This window comes from Microtus oregoni, unplaced genomic scaffold, assembly GCF_018167655.1.
Source record: "Microtus oregoni isolate MIOR12 unplaced genomic scaffold, Mior012 000037F_ref0000500, whole genome shotgun sequence".
Classification (NCBI taxonomy): Eukaryota; Metazoa; Chordata; class Mammalia; order Rodentia; family Cricetidae; genus Microtus; species Microtus oregoni.
The window spans coordinates 7,791,524-7,804,963 of NW_024543096.1; positions in this window are offsets into that span (position 1 = coordinate 7,791,524).

Here is a 13,440-nt window from a genome sequence, read left to right on the forward strand (position 1 = left end):
TTTACATTATATGCAAATACATATTTACCATGTCAGTGGTTTTGAAAGGCACAATTCAATGGTTCACGAGCATTGCACAACCATGAGCCTTGCCTGCTTCTGAAACTTTCACATCATCTCAGGCAGAGACTAGGCACCGAGACACTTAAGTCTCCATCCCCTGGCAGTTTATGAATTTTACCATTCTAGGTACATTATATAAATAAAACCAAATGGTACTTGTGTTTTTACATCAATGTCAGTTAGTCTGGTTGTTTCAAGAGTCACCATTTTGTAGCGCTATCAGAATATACTGTTATCGTGTCAACAATTTAAATGAACCACATAATCAAATATCAACTACACAGATCTAAAATTAATATGGAAAGAATTATTTATGTAGTAGTATGATTTCAGGTATGAATAATGATCTGGGCTTTCTCTGGAAGACTTAGTGCAACCACTACAACGAATGAAGACCACACGCACACACACACACACACACACACACACACACACACACATTTTCCAGTGCTATGAATCAAACCCTGTACATCTCAGCATGTGATCTACTACTGAGCTGCATCCTCAGCTTTGGTACTTTCATTAGACCAGGTCTTCATGTGTAGTCTAGTCAGACCTCTGTCTTAAGGTTCTCCCAGACTCCTGGAATTACAGGTATGTGCCACAAAATTCCATTCCAACTCCACTCAGAATTCCATTCATTTTTCAAGCCCTTGGTTCCTGCTTGGCTCTGTGCTCCCTGGCCCATTCTGCAATGAGCAGTGTCTGCTACAGGCTCCACCACAGTGAGCTCAGTTCTTCCTCTGTGCCTTCTGCACCATGCTTGAAACTGAAACAAGAGTCAAAATTAACCTCTGGTTCTTTGAGTTACTCCTGTCCTGTATCTTATTATGAAAACATCCGATGTGTCTTCCACAGTCTCTCATTTAATTTGTGTTTTTTACTTTTGTAAACATCCTTTCATGCATGCATGATTTTTTTCCCCCCCAAGAGACAGGGTTTCTCTTTAGCCCTGACTGTCCTGGATCTCACTCTGAAGACCAAACCTGGTCTTCAAACTCAGAAATCTGTCTCTCTGTCTCCCAGTTGCTGAGATCAAAGGCATGTACTCCACCCTACCTGGCTCAATGCATGAAAAATTTAAGTTTGGCTTAAAGCCATTGCCTTTTCTTACAGTGGCGCCTTGAATGTCGCATCTGAGGAATTTTGCCAAAGTCCATGCCTTAGGAACGCTTCCCCGTGCTCATGAGACATTTCTGTCTTACACCGCACGTTTATGTCTCTGCTCCTTTCGGCTGACTTTTGTACATGGTGCACAGCAGAGGTCTATCTTCTTATCTTCATGTGAGCAGCCAGCTTCCCCAGAACCAGGTGTATCATGGCCAAAGCCTGGAAGTCCCTGTTAAAATAGTCACGTTGTTTAGCGCAACTTTCAGAAGCAGTGCGCTCCCTGTAAGATGCCTGTCCACACTGACTCGCCTTGACACTTGTCAGCCTCAGCTGCTCGCTCACACCTGGATGGCTGCTCTTTGCCCTTACTGCTCTATGTCGGCGGGTGCCATATTGCTTTTCTTTCCCTCTAAGAGGTGGTTTCATTCCTTTCGGTTTGTATCCAGTTTTGAAATCAGGAAACTAAGTCTTCCAATATAGTCCTCGCTCCAAGACTGTTTTGTATACTCCCGGTCCTTCCCTATGAAATAAGAATTTTAGGACAGCTTTTTAAATGTCTGTGGAGGACACCCTCAAACCATTGATGGGAAGTGGTGAATCAGGATTTGCTGAATCTGAAGGTTACTTTTGATAATACTCCTGTTTGAACAGTATTGCCTTCAATATGTGATCATGAATGCATTTTTATTTACTCTTGTCTCTTTAAATGCCTCTCATTTTCTTGTATTTTTCCAGTGTACTAGTCTCTTACCTCCTCATTTAAACTGATTTCTACACCTGGCTAATATTTTATTCTTTCTAATGCTGTCAAAAATGAGATCATTTAATTTTCAGATTGTTCACGCTTAGTAAGTAGAAATTTAACTGCTTTTATGTATTGATTTTGTAGCCTGAAATTTTCCAGACCTATTTATTAGCTATAATAGGAGTGTGTGTTTGAGAGAGACAGGGTGTGTGTGTGTGTGTGTGTGTGTGTGTGTGTGTGTGTGTGTGAATGTGTGTGTGTGTCCCATTTCCTTACCTACATGGTGAGCAAATCTTTTTATGCACTAGTGTATTAAATAATTTATGGGACAGAGTCGCTACCATAACTGTGATCATAGAATAAATGTCAAGCATTAAATATGCTTCAAGGTGCACATTAAAGCCTTCTTTAATTTGATTCCCTGAGCCTAATGCCAAGAATTCCAATGGTTTTTATCACCAGAGGAAACAAGATGGCCTATTATCTTTATTAGCTCCCCCAGAAATGAAGTGAGATTAAAAAAAGGAGTTTGGGTTTTTATCTACTGAATTCTTAGAGACTCAACCAGAGAGTTCATGATAAGAGCACATTGTCCTCTTCGAACAACCAAGTCATTTCCCTAAACCAAGATATGGAGCTGATAAGGAGCCAGGCCTGCATCTAAAGTTGAGACATCCTGTGTCTCTCAGTTGTTTTCCATTCTGTCATTCATTTATTCACCAATGCTTTTTCAGACCCAGGCCAGCTGGCCTTAGTGGGTTCCTGATAGAACATCCCCATTGTCTCAGTGTGTGGGTGCACCCCTCGCGGTCCTGAGTTCCTAATGTCCTTTATTTATGACTAGAAACCAAATATGAGTGAGTACATCCCATGTTCCTCTTTTTGGGTCTGGCTTACCTCACTCAGGATAGTGTTTTCTATTTCCATCCATTTGTATGCAAAATTCAAGAAGTCCTTGTTTTTTACTGCTGAGTAGTACTCTAATATGTATATATTCCATACTTTCTTCATCCATTCTTCCATTGAAGGGCATCTAGGTGGTTTCCAGGTTCTGGCTATTACAAACAATGCTGCTACATTTATTCACCAAAAATTTATGGAAGGTAGGTTCCTGGTACCAGATGGGGTACCAGGAAAACATATTTGTCAAAGAGCTACAGATGTCAATACAAGATCAATGATGTGATAGGCTAAGGAGGGTACAGTGAGCATCTGATTTAGCAAAGAGACACTGTCACATGTTTAGGAAGAGTTTTCTTTCCACGATGCCAAATATATGAGGAGAGAAATGTAGTCAAGATACTTGTAGTAAATTGTAGGTATTATCATATATCATATCACGCTCTGAGAAAAAAAATCGAATCTCAAAATCTCAGATGTACCTAGCAATGATACAAGTAAATGAGTCAGGATCTGACCCCGTGACTCTGTGATTTGTACAAGCTAGTGTGCATGTACCATACCAGGGATCTATGAGTCCCTTTCTTACTTCAGGGAGTTCTGTAGATGCACCTGTTTTCTCAATTAGACGGTGTTATAGTACAGAATTCAGAAAGAATTGCACATCACGTAACAGAGAACTAGGTAACGTTACTCTGCAAACTGACTAAGGGATGAATGTATATTGGATAGATAATGATAATATATTTGGTGTTGTTCACTTTTCAAAAGTATACTTTTAGACCGAAGTGATTTGTGAGAACTTCTGTTGAAAGTGTGATGTTTCTTTCCTCCCCTCACCCAAAAAGAGAAGTACTTATTTCAAATTTGTTCTGTGAAACCCAGGCTGGATATACATTTTTCCTATTCTTAAAAATGGCCTTTGTGGCCCATAGGTGTTTGATGATTCCCTCTTTTCTTTGTTGGGGAAAATAAAAGCCAAAATTATGGCCTATTTTAAAACAGCCACCACTCTGAGTGATGAACTTTGGATCCATTTATTTTCTTCACGTATCTATTCCATTATCTTGTTTGGTACTGTCTCATGAATTATCTTCTATATTTCTTGGCATATGGCAATATATAAGTGAATAAATATTCTCTTCAAAGACCTCATGAGAGAATTTAGATTTGTTTTTTAGTACCGAAATTCCATAAATTAGATTCAGTATAGTTTTAGAACTGAAATTCCATAAATCGGATTCCTTTATGATCCTAATTTCAATGTTAACCTTGTTGTCTAGAAAAACTAAGGGGAAGTCATTCAGAAGAAAATAAGACAGCGAAGGAGAGAAGTGATGCATGGGGCCAGAGCTTCAGACACAGTTAAACCACTGTGTCTGGGGGATGCTGAGGGCTGCGATACTGATGGTGAGGAAAGGGGTTTATAACATCAGCGTGGGGATATAGCCCATAAGACCTCTGTCCCAAGAGCAAATGGTTCTGTCATTCACGTCCTGATTCACTGCCAAGTGCCCAAATTGACTGGGTGAATAAAGGCAATAAAAATTGAGCTATATGTGTGTTGTGACTGGAGAGTGAGAAAAATGAAATGAGAAAAGAAGCAAAGTTGACATCATGGGCAAGGGTGGGAAACAGAGAGGACAGCATGACATATGTCACACTGGGGTCACAGGGGACTTTGTTTTCTTCGCGTTTTCCGAAGAGAAGGATGGAGTCTACAACTTAGGTCCCCAGCAGAGGAGCACAGAGCAGCTGTGTACTAGTTTTGCACATCCTGAAAGTTCCCTTGTGTCTCTGTTCTTGCACATAGAGTAATGTGTTAAGAGTCCCAATCTGATTCTCTCCAAAGTCCCCAGGCGCCAGTCTCTTACTTTAGAATGCTTTAGACTTTAGTCTAAACCAACTACAAAGACCACTTAGATAAGAAACCTGGAGTAAGATAGAGCTGCCACAGAGATGCTAGATTTTATAAAGTGGGCTCTGCACAGCGAGACAGGTTGAGATGACGGTGTTCTCCAAAGGCGTTCTTTCTGATTGCCCAGAGTGGCAGACAGTCCCAGTTTGAAAAAACACTTGAATATTGTGAAAATATTCCTCTGGACTAATTTCACTGTCTAATTTTGTACCTAGATATAGACATCTGAAACAAAGAAAAAGTCAGGGAACCGAGGAAATGACTCCAAAGTTAAAAACATTTACTGAATTCCAGAGGACTGTCCCAGCACTCACATCAGGTGGTTCACAACGGCCTGCAGCTCCCAACTCACGTTTCTAAACCCATGCACAGACAACACCACACACTCATGCACATACATGTGCATACATACACACGTATGCACACATGCATTCTCACACACATGCATGCATGCGCGCACACACATATGCATTCACATGCACACACATCAAACACCTAAACATGAAATAAACGTTTTAAAAGTCAGGATTGTCTTTAGTGACTCTTACCTTACTATATGTGCAAGCAATCAACCTTGTCTCATGGAAGATTCAGCTTGCTTCTTCACCAAGATCAGATAGAGCCATTCCTAAAGAAAGGGGGTTAGTTACCAGTTTCTACCAAACTAAGTTACTCATAAGGCAAAAGGAGGTAAACAGGAAAGGTAGGCAAATCCACTTCTACATCATTCGTCTCTCACTAAGCTGTCTGTCATCCTGCAAGCATGAGAGAGATGGTAAGGACAGAGCCCAGGGACACAGTCCTTCCAACTCAAGCCTGCTTGGGACCTCCATCAAGACAAACTGTGCTGTACTAGATGATGTCAGTAAGGATCTAAATCCCTTGTAAGTTGCAATGCAAATTAACCGATACTTTTAAAAGATGTGTCATGTTTTGCCTGTCCCCTTTATTCTTTTACTTTGGTCACCACAAGGATATAGGACCAGAAATCCCTGGAATTCCTATCTATTTCCATAGAAAGGGATACCAAACACCCAATAGGACTCTATGCTGTAATGTAATCCAATGGTTCTTATTTATGCAGTGCACACTAAATTGCCCAAGCATGCTTTACATGAAGAATGCTTTCACCTTTGAGGGAACAGGGTATTTTCTCACTTATGATACAAATATGTATTGATTAAACATAACACATGGATGCTGGCTTAGGTTCTGGCTATGACATCTACCCTCGTTTATTTTACTATTCCTTGGTCTTTTTTTTTTTTTTTAACAGCACACATGGCAAATTTTGGAAAATTTCACAAAGGAGTTCAGATTTAGGGATTAGGCTTCTTAAGAATTTAAATAATTTTTATTGTGAAAACATTTTGAATCTAAAAAGATTTTAAAAGTTTTTTTTAAAAAAAAAAAAAAAAAAACTTTGTCAAAAGGGATCTCTGAATTGTGTGGCCTCGGCAGTGCCCAAGACTGAGAAGGCTACTGGGGGAAGTATAATTAGGGAGGGTTATTCATAGTAACAAAAGCAGTGACGTTGGCCGAAAAGAACAAGGCCCTCAGACAGTGAGAGAGAAGCAGACAGGGTCAGAAATGATAGGCAAGCTAGCCAGAAGAGAACTCACTACTGTGTAATTATCTGTTACTCAAGCATGTGGTCCTTGTGGTTTCGGGTAGACTTGTTTGGGGCATGTTTGTCTGCGGGGTTGGATGAGATCGAAGGTGGAGAAGGGAAGACAAGGAAAGATTAATCCACACTGTGAAGTCTTCCACCTCTAAACGTTTCCAGTTGTCTCCTAGAGTGTCTTGTTGGCAGTTACAGGAACTACACACATTTGTGAAGGGGGAAGAAAACAAACAAATGAGAAACGTCCTCATGCTGTTTTCCCATGAGAACAATGGTGGGGGAGGGGTGTGTTCCTAGTCCCGGACATGGTGCAGTCACCTGAGGGCTAGAAGGGACCATACTTTGAAAGGCTTCATGAACCTCAGCTCTGGACAGGTAAAGTTTAGAGTCCAACACTTCCCTCGATGTCCTTTCTGATTCTCAGGCATTCTCATTGGCAAGCTTTTCTTTAAGGCCAGTTGTATTTCAACTACATCTTCTTCTTTTTTTTTTAATATTTATTTATTTATTATGTATACAATATTCTGTCTGTGTGCATGTCTGCAGGCCGGAAGAGGGCACCAGACCTCTTTACAGATGGTTGTGAGCCACCATGTGGTTGCTGGGAATTGAACTCAGGACCTTTGGAAGAGCAGGCAATGCTCTTAACCACTGAGCCATCTCTCCAGCCCCTTCAACTACATCTTCTGTGAGCCTCTATTAATAATTCGCTAAGGAAAGGTATTGACCAGACTCCCTCACAGTGGAATAGACAGTGGGTCAGTCAACCCAAGTTCCAAGAGCCTCCACGGACAGCAGGTATCCTTACTTTATTTTCTCACCCCAAATTCACACGAATCACATGAGGTCAAGAATGTAGCTACTCTTCACATGTAGAATATGTCCCACAATGAGGTCTACCCTTGATCCTTGCAGTCTCCCCTTATATAAGAGACCTGATTCTGGTGTCAGACTAGGTATCAATGAGACCATTTGAAAAGGTTATGGGATAAAAGGTCCTTCCAGAGATTTCTTTCCTCACCACCACCCAATCCCAAGACTTTCCGTAGTTTAAACATAATTGCTTGCTTTATTACGCATTCACTTGAGGCCATATTAAAAACATCCTAGGTTATTTGTTTATTTTTCATGGATAATTAATTATATTACATATTCCGTTTTTGTAATTATCCCTGTCTCCCTTCCCTAAATCCTGTGTTTGGATATCAGATGCTTTAAACTAGGTTTCCTTCTCATAGCTTTGGATGTACAAAGCCATTTTGTGTCATTCCTTTCTATTTAAGTGGGCTACTATTGGAAGAGAGAATAAAAAAAAAGCATCCTTAATCAATTAACACATAAATGTCTATTGAGGGCCTTATGCTTGTAGGAATCATGCCAGAAACGTAGTTAGAAGGGTGAATAAGACAATTACATGTACACTCAATACACTGGGATACACTTCATGGTATCGGATGCCTCATAGAGTCAAATAACAGGAACATTTAACCAAATTGTATGGACAGCGGGAAAATATGTGGACTAGTCAAATTAATGTTGAAATTTGAGCTAGCAGCTTGAGTTTGCCACATAGATCTGGCCAACCACAAGAAAACCACATAGTGCTAACAGCAGAAGAAACAGCAGATGCGCATGTCAGAGACAAGGAGACAATGAGACAGGGCCTTGCTTCGTCTCTCGATTAAGCCAAGGAATGTAGAGCATACATTAAAACTTTATTATTTTATTTGAGAGGGGGAAGAAATCTACACGATGGCTATCATAGCACGTAAAGAATTCCATTCTACAGAATAATGGTCTATAACTTTAGGACACCAATTACGATCCACTTGGAAGCTCTGTTAAGAAGGACTAGTGAGCCATGAGTCATGTGCCTCATGAGCTTGAAGAGTTTCAAGAAACGTCTGTAGCTGGAGCAGAGACTACAGTGAGGAGGATGGGAAGAAGACTGTGTGATGAGGAGAGCCTGTGCTGAGGAGAGGAGGTGGGGAGGGCTGCTGGGCCTTATGGTCCCTGCGTGTGTTTCATTGTCATTGTGTGATGAAGACACAATTTCAGGTCAGCTTCTGTCGTTGTACTGAGATGGGTAGTGGGGGCCATTGCATCCATTCCTTCTCCAGTTATACCCACCATTCTCCACAAAACAGCAATAAAATAAATTGTTACAACTGTACATTTTTATTCCCAGTTTTATGAGAAACAACCTTGCTGATAATGCCAGTATAATTTAATTGAAAAAAAAGTGTATGCATAAGTTGTCTACCAAAAAGAATTTCTCGGCATCTGTATTTGACAGTAGTATTTAGAGGAGCGGAAGCCATAGATGTGGACCTTATAAAGGGAGAGCAAGTGGCTGCGTAGCTCAACAATAGCCATCTCGACGGCATCTACAGAGAGTTCAGCAGCCTCTCAGTCCTCAGAGCCGGATGCCTCAGCGGTCCCACGCTGCTGCTGAAGGTCTGGGACTCCCTGAGAGCAGCTGGTCTTCCGAGTCTAACATCAAAAAGAGTGACTGCGAGATACTTTCAGGACAAAGTTCTGGCAACAGGCACAAGACTGTGTTCAAGCCAGTTTGGAAGCCCTAAAGTGCCGCCGACTTCCAGGGCAGGTATTCCCTTCGGCCCCCATTTACTCCTCCCTGGAAAAGCTGTAATAGACACGTGAAGAGGTGCGTCTCTTAGGTTGATGCCTCATCCCATCAAGAATGCAATTAAGACTTTCCATTACAGCATCTAATTGTGGAAAGCACTTTAGTAGGTTGAGAAAAAAAAAATAGCATGTCAGGGGTCCATTGTCTGGAAACTCATCCTTTCCAGTTTCGTCTGTAATCGTGAACTGCCATCGTTTCTCCACCTTCCCCACAGCTTGTTCTGTCGAATTATGGAAATGCAGCCATGCCAGGAGGCTCTAAGAAAGGTGTCTCAATATTGCCAGCTGAAAGGGACTTTCCTCCTACCTCTCTAGGGTTTCAGAGAAAGGACCAAAGTAGCCAAACTATGAGAGGGAACAACAGCCAGATTTATTTATTTTTCTTGGATTTTGGGACTCTCCTTTGCCATCTGTTTCCAGACCTATGGAGCTGGAAAAATGACTTGACAAATCTGAATGCCCCTTTAAAAACAGATGTGGTTTGTTTTTTGTTTTTGTTTTTTTTTTTTTTGTTTTTTTTTTTTTTGTGTGTGTGTGTGTGTGTGTGTGTGTGTGTGTGTGTGTGTGTGTGTGTGTGCTCTGTCTGATATGGGGTTGGTGAAGATCTTTTCCCAATCTGTAGCCTGTGTTTTGTCTCATTGACCATGTCCTTTGCCTTAGAGAAGCTTTTTAGTTTCAGGAGACCCCATTTATCAAATGTTGCTCTCAGTGTCTGTGCTACTCCGGTTATATTTAGGAAGTGGTCTCTTGTGGCATTGCGTTCAAGTGTACTTCCCACTTTCTCTTCTATGAGGTTTAGTGTGGTTGGTTTTATGTTGACGTCTTTGATCCATTTGGACTTGAGTTTTGTGCATGATGATAAATATGGATCTATTCACATTCTTCTACAGGTTGCTATCCAGTTATGCCCACACCGTTTGTTGAATATGCTTTCTTTTTTCCATTTTATATTTTCACCTTCTTTGTCAAAAATCAAGTGCTCATAGGACTGATATCCACGTCTTTGATTTGATTCCATTGATCCTCCTCTTTGTTTTTATGCAAATACCAGGCTGTTTTCATTACTGTAGCCCCTTAGCAGAGTTTGAAGTCAGGGATGGTAATACCTCCAGAAGTTTCTTCATTGTATAGGATCGTTTTGGCTATCCTTGATTTTTTTTTTGTTTTTCCATTTGAAGTTGTGTAGTAATATGGGCGGCGGGGCTGCGTCCCCAACACCCCATCCACCTGCTCGGCTAGCTTATGCCCGAAATAACAACACACAAACTGTATTGTTCTTTGGCATCCATAGCCATCAGAGAAATGCAAGTCAAAACAACTCTGAGAGTCCATCTGTCAGAATGGCCAAGATCAAAAACACTGATGATAGCTGATGCTTAGAGGATGTGAGGTAAGGGGAACACTCCTGCATTGCTGATGGGAGTGCAAACTTGTACAGTCACTTTGGAAATCAATATGGTGATTGCTCTAAAAATTAAGAAACAATCTACCTCAAAACCCAGCAATCCTACTTCAGGGATTACACCCAAAGATGCCCAATCACATCATGTGCCCATGTGCTCTACTATGTTCATAGCAGCATTAGTCATAGCAAGCAGAACCTAATTCACCCGGATGCTCCTCAACCAAAGAATGGATAAAGAAAATGCATTACATTTACACAATGGAGTACTACTTAGCATCAAAAACAATGACATCTTGAAGTTTGTAGGCAGATGGATCCCCTCCTTTCCTCCCGTCTCTTCTGGTGCCACTGGCTGACCGTGACTCCACCTACAAGACTTTTATAATGAGTTGTGGCTCTGTGGGGCCCAAGCTTGTTAGAAGGGTCAGTCTCCTCCACCATAGAAGGCAGCATTCATGTTTCAATTAGATCTGACAATGGGCATGATTTGGAAGTCATTATTGAGCCATCTACAATACCTTGAGCTTGCTTCCTTTTGCTTACTTAATATGCTACACTTCTGTATGGAGAGTTGTATTCATGAATGCTATGTGGAAAGAAGGAAAATGCAGAAAGAGAATTTGTGTGGCTGAGTATATGAAGAATGGTCAGAAAAAAAGGACAGACTGCATGCCTGCAGCTTGAGTTTTTAACAGGTCACCCAGTGACTGATGACGTAAAAAATAAAGGAAACTCCCCCACCAGTGATTTGTCAGACCTCCTGTTTCTACACTCTTCATGTGGAGGCCTGGAAAATTTGTGAAGGGTTTAAAATGATGATAGCAATGAAGTTACAGATTAGAATAGTAGTATACAAATCCTACAGTTGTATAAGAAGGCAGTGAAAGGCAAAAGTTCAGGAATGTGTTTACATACTGTTGAGTCCCTTAGTGATGGATATCATAACAGAACGTCTAAGAATGAGTAATTCATAATCATAGAGAACAGAAATTTGTTTTTCCTAGTTCTTGGGGTTTAGAAATCTAGAATCAAGGTACCAATACCTGGTGAGACCCTCCTTACTGAATTTCACAAAGAAGAAGCCAGAAGGAAAACAGAAAATTTTGTGTTCTCCCATGTCAGTAAATCACCACCAGTGAACCCACTCCTGGAAGCCATTCTTGTACTATTTATTAATGTAACTACCTGAGCGGTTCAACCAAACCCCTCCCAAAAGACAGATAGCACAACAGCACCACGCTGCAATCAAATCTCCAGCATAAACTTTTGGGGACACCTCCAGACCGCCGCAGCTGATAAAAGCTAATATGATGTATGTAAGGGACTGGGGTGGAGTCAGAGTACTGATGTGGTCCAGGTGCAGAGCAGATAGCCAAGTGGGCACCAGCCTTTCCTACGCTTTCCCTTCTCCTTAGGGAATTTCTGGGTCTAATACGCTGCTGTGGAACCACAGAGAGTACTTCAGATGCTGAGTGCTAGAGACAAGCAGATCAGGAATGGACAGTCCTGGACGCATCCTTCGTTTTACTAGTTCAAGTCATTCATTCATTCATCAGCTTACAGCCTACTGCAGCAGGTTTTGGGATGTAGTGATGACTCAGCCACAGTCTCCAGCTGAGTGCTGGGAATCTCAAACTACCCTAGAGCATCTGCTATCTAGAAAGAAGAGAATGTAACCTGTACACAAACTGAGAAAGTTGTTACCAGAAGCTGACCAAGAAAGTCCAGCTCAGTTTTTTTTTTAATTTTAGACCATTTTAAAACATAATAAAGGTCATATTGGCTGATTGCTTTTGGCCTTGTTTTGAAAGACTAGGTTTAATTATGAATGATGAATAATAACTCATTATTATATAACAACAACGATGATGATGATGATGATGATGATGATGATGATGATGATGATAAGTCTTAGAGAATAAGTGAATAGAGATTAGGACTGAATGAGTTGCATACTAGGAAGGCAAGAACATGGAAAGAAGTATACAGTAGTCAGGAAATACACACAGTGTCTTAAGAGGGGAAAGCTCTCACCGCAGAACCCTGATGGTGGCATGCAGCATCTCAGCCTACTGGTGGCGCTTACTTAAATTGCTCAGGTGACTGTCAGTTCCGTGGGAGCCACTATGTTGTTTGAACTGACTCTGATTTTCTGTTTCCTTCCCTATTCTCTGCGATTGTGTGAATATCCTGTGTAGAGAAGTAGCTCTCTCTCGGGTAACTCCTCAACATGTCAGATAGCCATTTATTGAGGACATGTCTTGGGGAAAATAAAACTGAATGAGGCAGCGTCCTCCTCTAACCAGATTCCTCGAAATAAGGACCACGCAATCAGCATAATATGGTTAATGCATCTGACGGCCCCATCACTACTCATCATACCCACCAACCATTCGGCACAAAGCAAAAGATTTCCAGCAGTCAAGGTCAAATCTTTTTCTTTTCCAGTTTTTATTTCAATGCTGGTATCCACAGCGTCCAGTTAGGTTGGATTCCAGAATTATTGCTACTGAATTCCTTAGTTCTTGCACAGTTCCGGGAGCCCTGGGTTGTGGACGTCATGAATGTTAATTGGTGGGGCTGCTTCCGTCTTCGTATAATGTTCGCACCTCTCAAGAAGCAGGGACAAGATAGGGATGAAAGAAGGGAGGCCACAGGCTGACAGGTGTGAGAATACAGTGTGAACCAGAGGGAGGATTAGGGAGTATGAAGAGCTAGGGAGGCCAGGGGAGATGCAACCACATCCTGTGGCTCACACAACTCTGTGGCTATGGCGTTCTTTTTTCGCATGTCCCAACACCACACCACACTCATGGATTGGAAGAGCATTGGAACTGTAGTGTTCTCCACTGCTTGCTTGACTTCTATTCTTGGGTCTTCCAAATGGCCCTATAGACGACCAGTCACTACACCCAAACACTGATGAGATGGTTCTTCACTTACCACATATACTTGTGTTGGAGCATGGGTAAATGGTGTGAGATTGCTCAGAATTATATTTCAGAATGTCACAAAATATATATTTC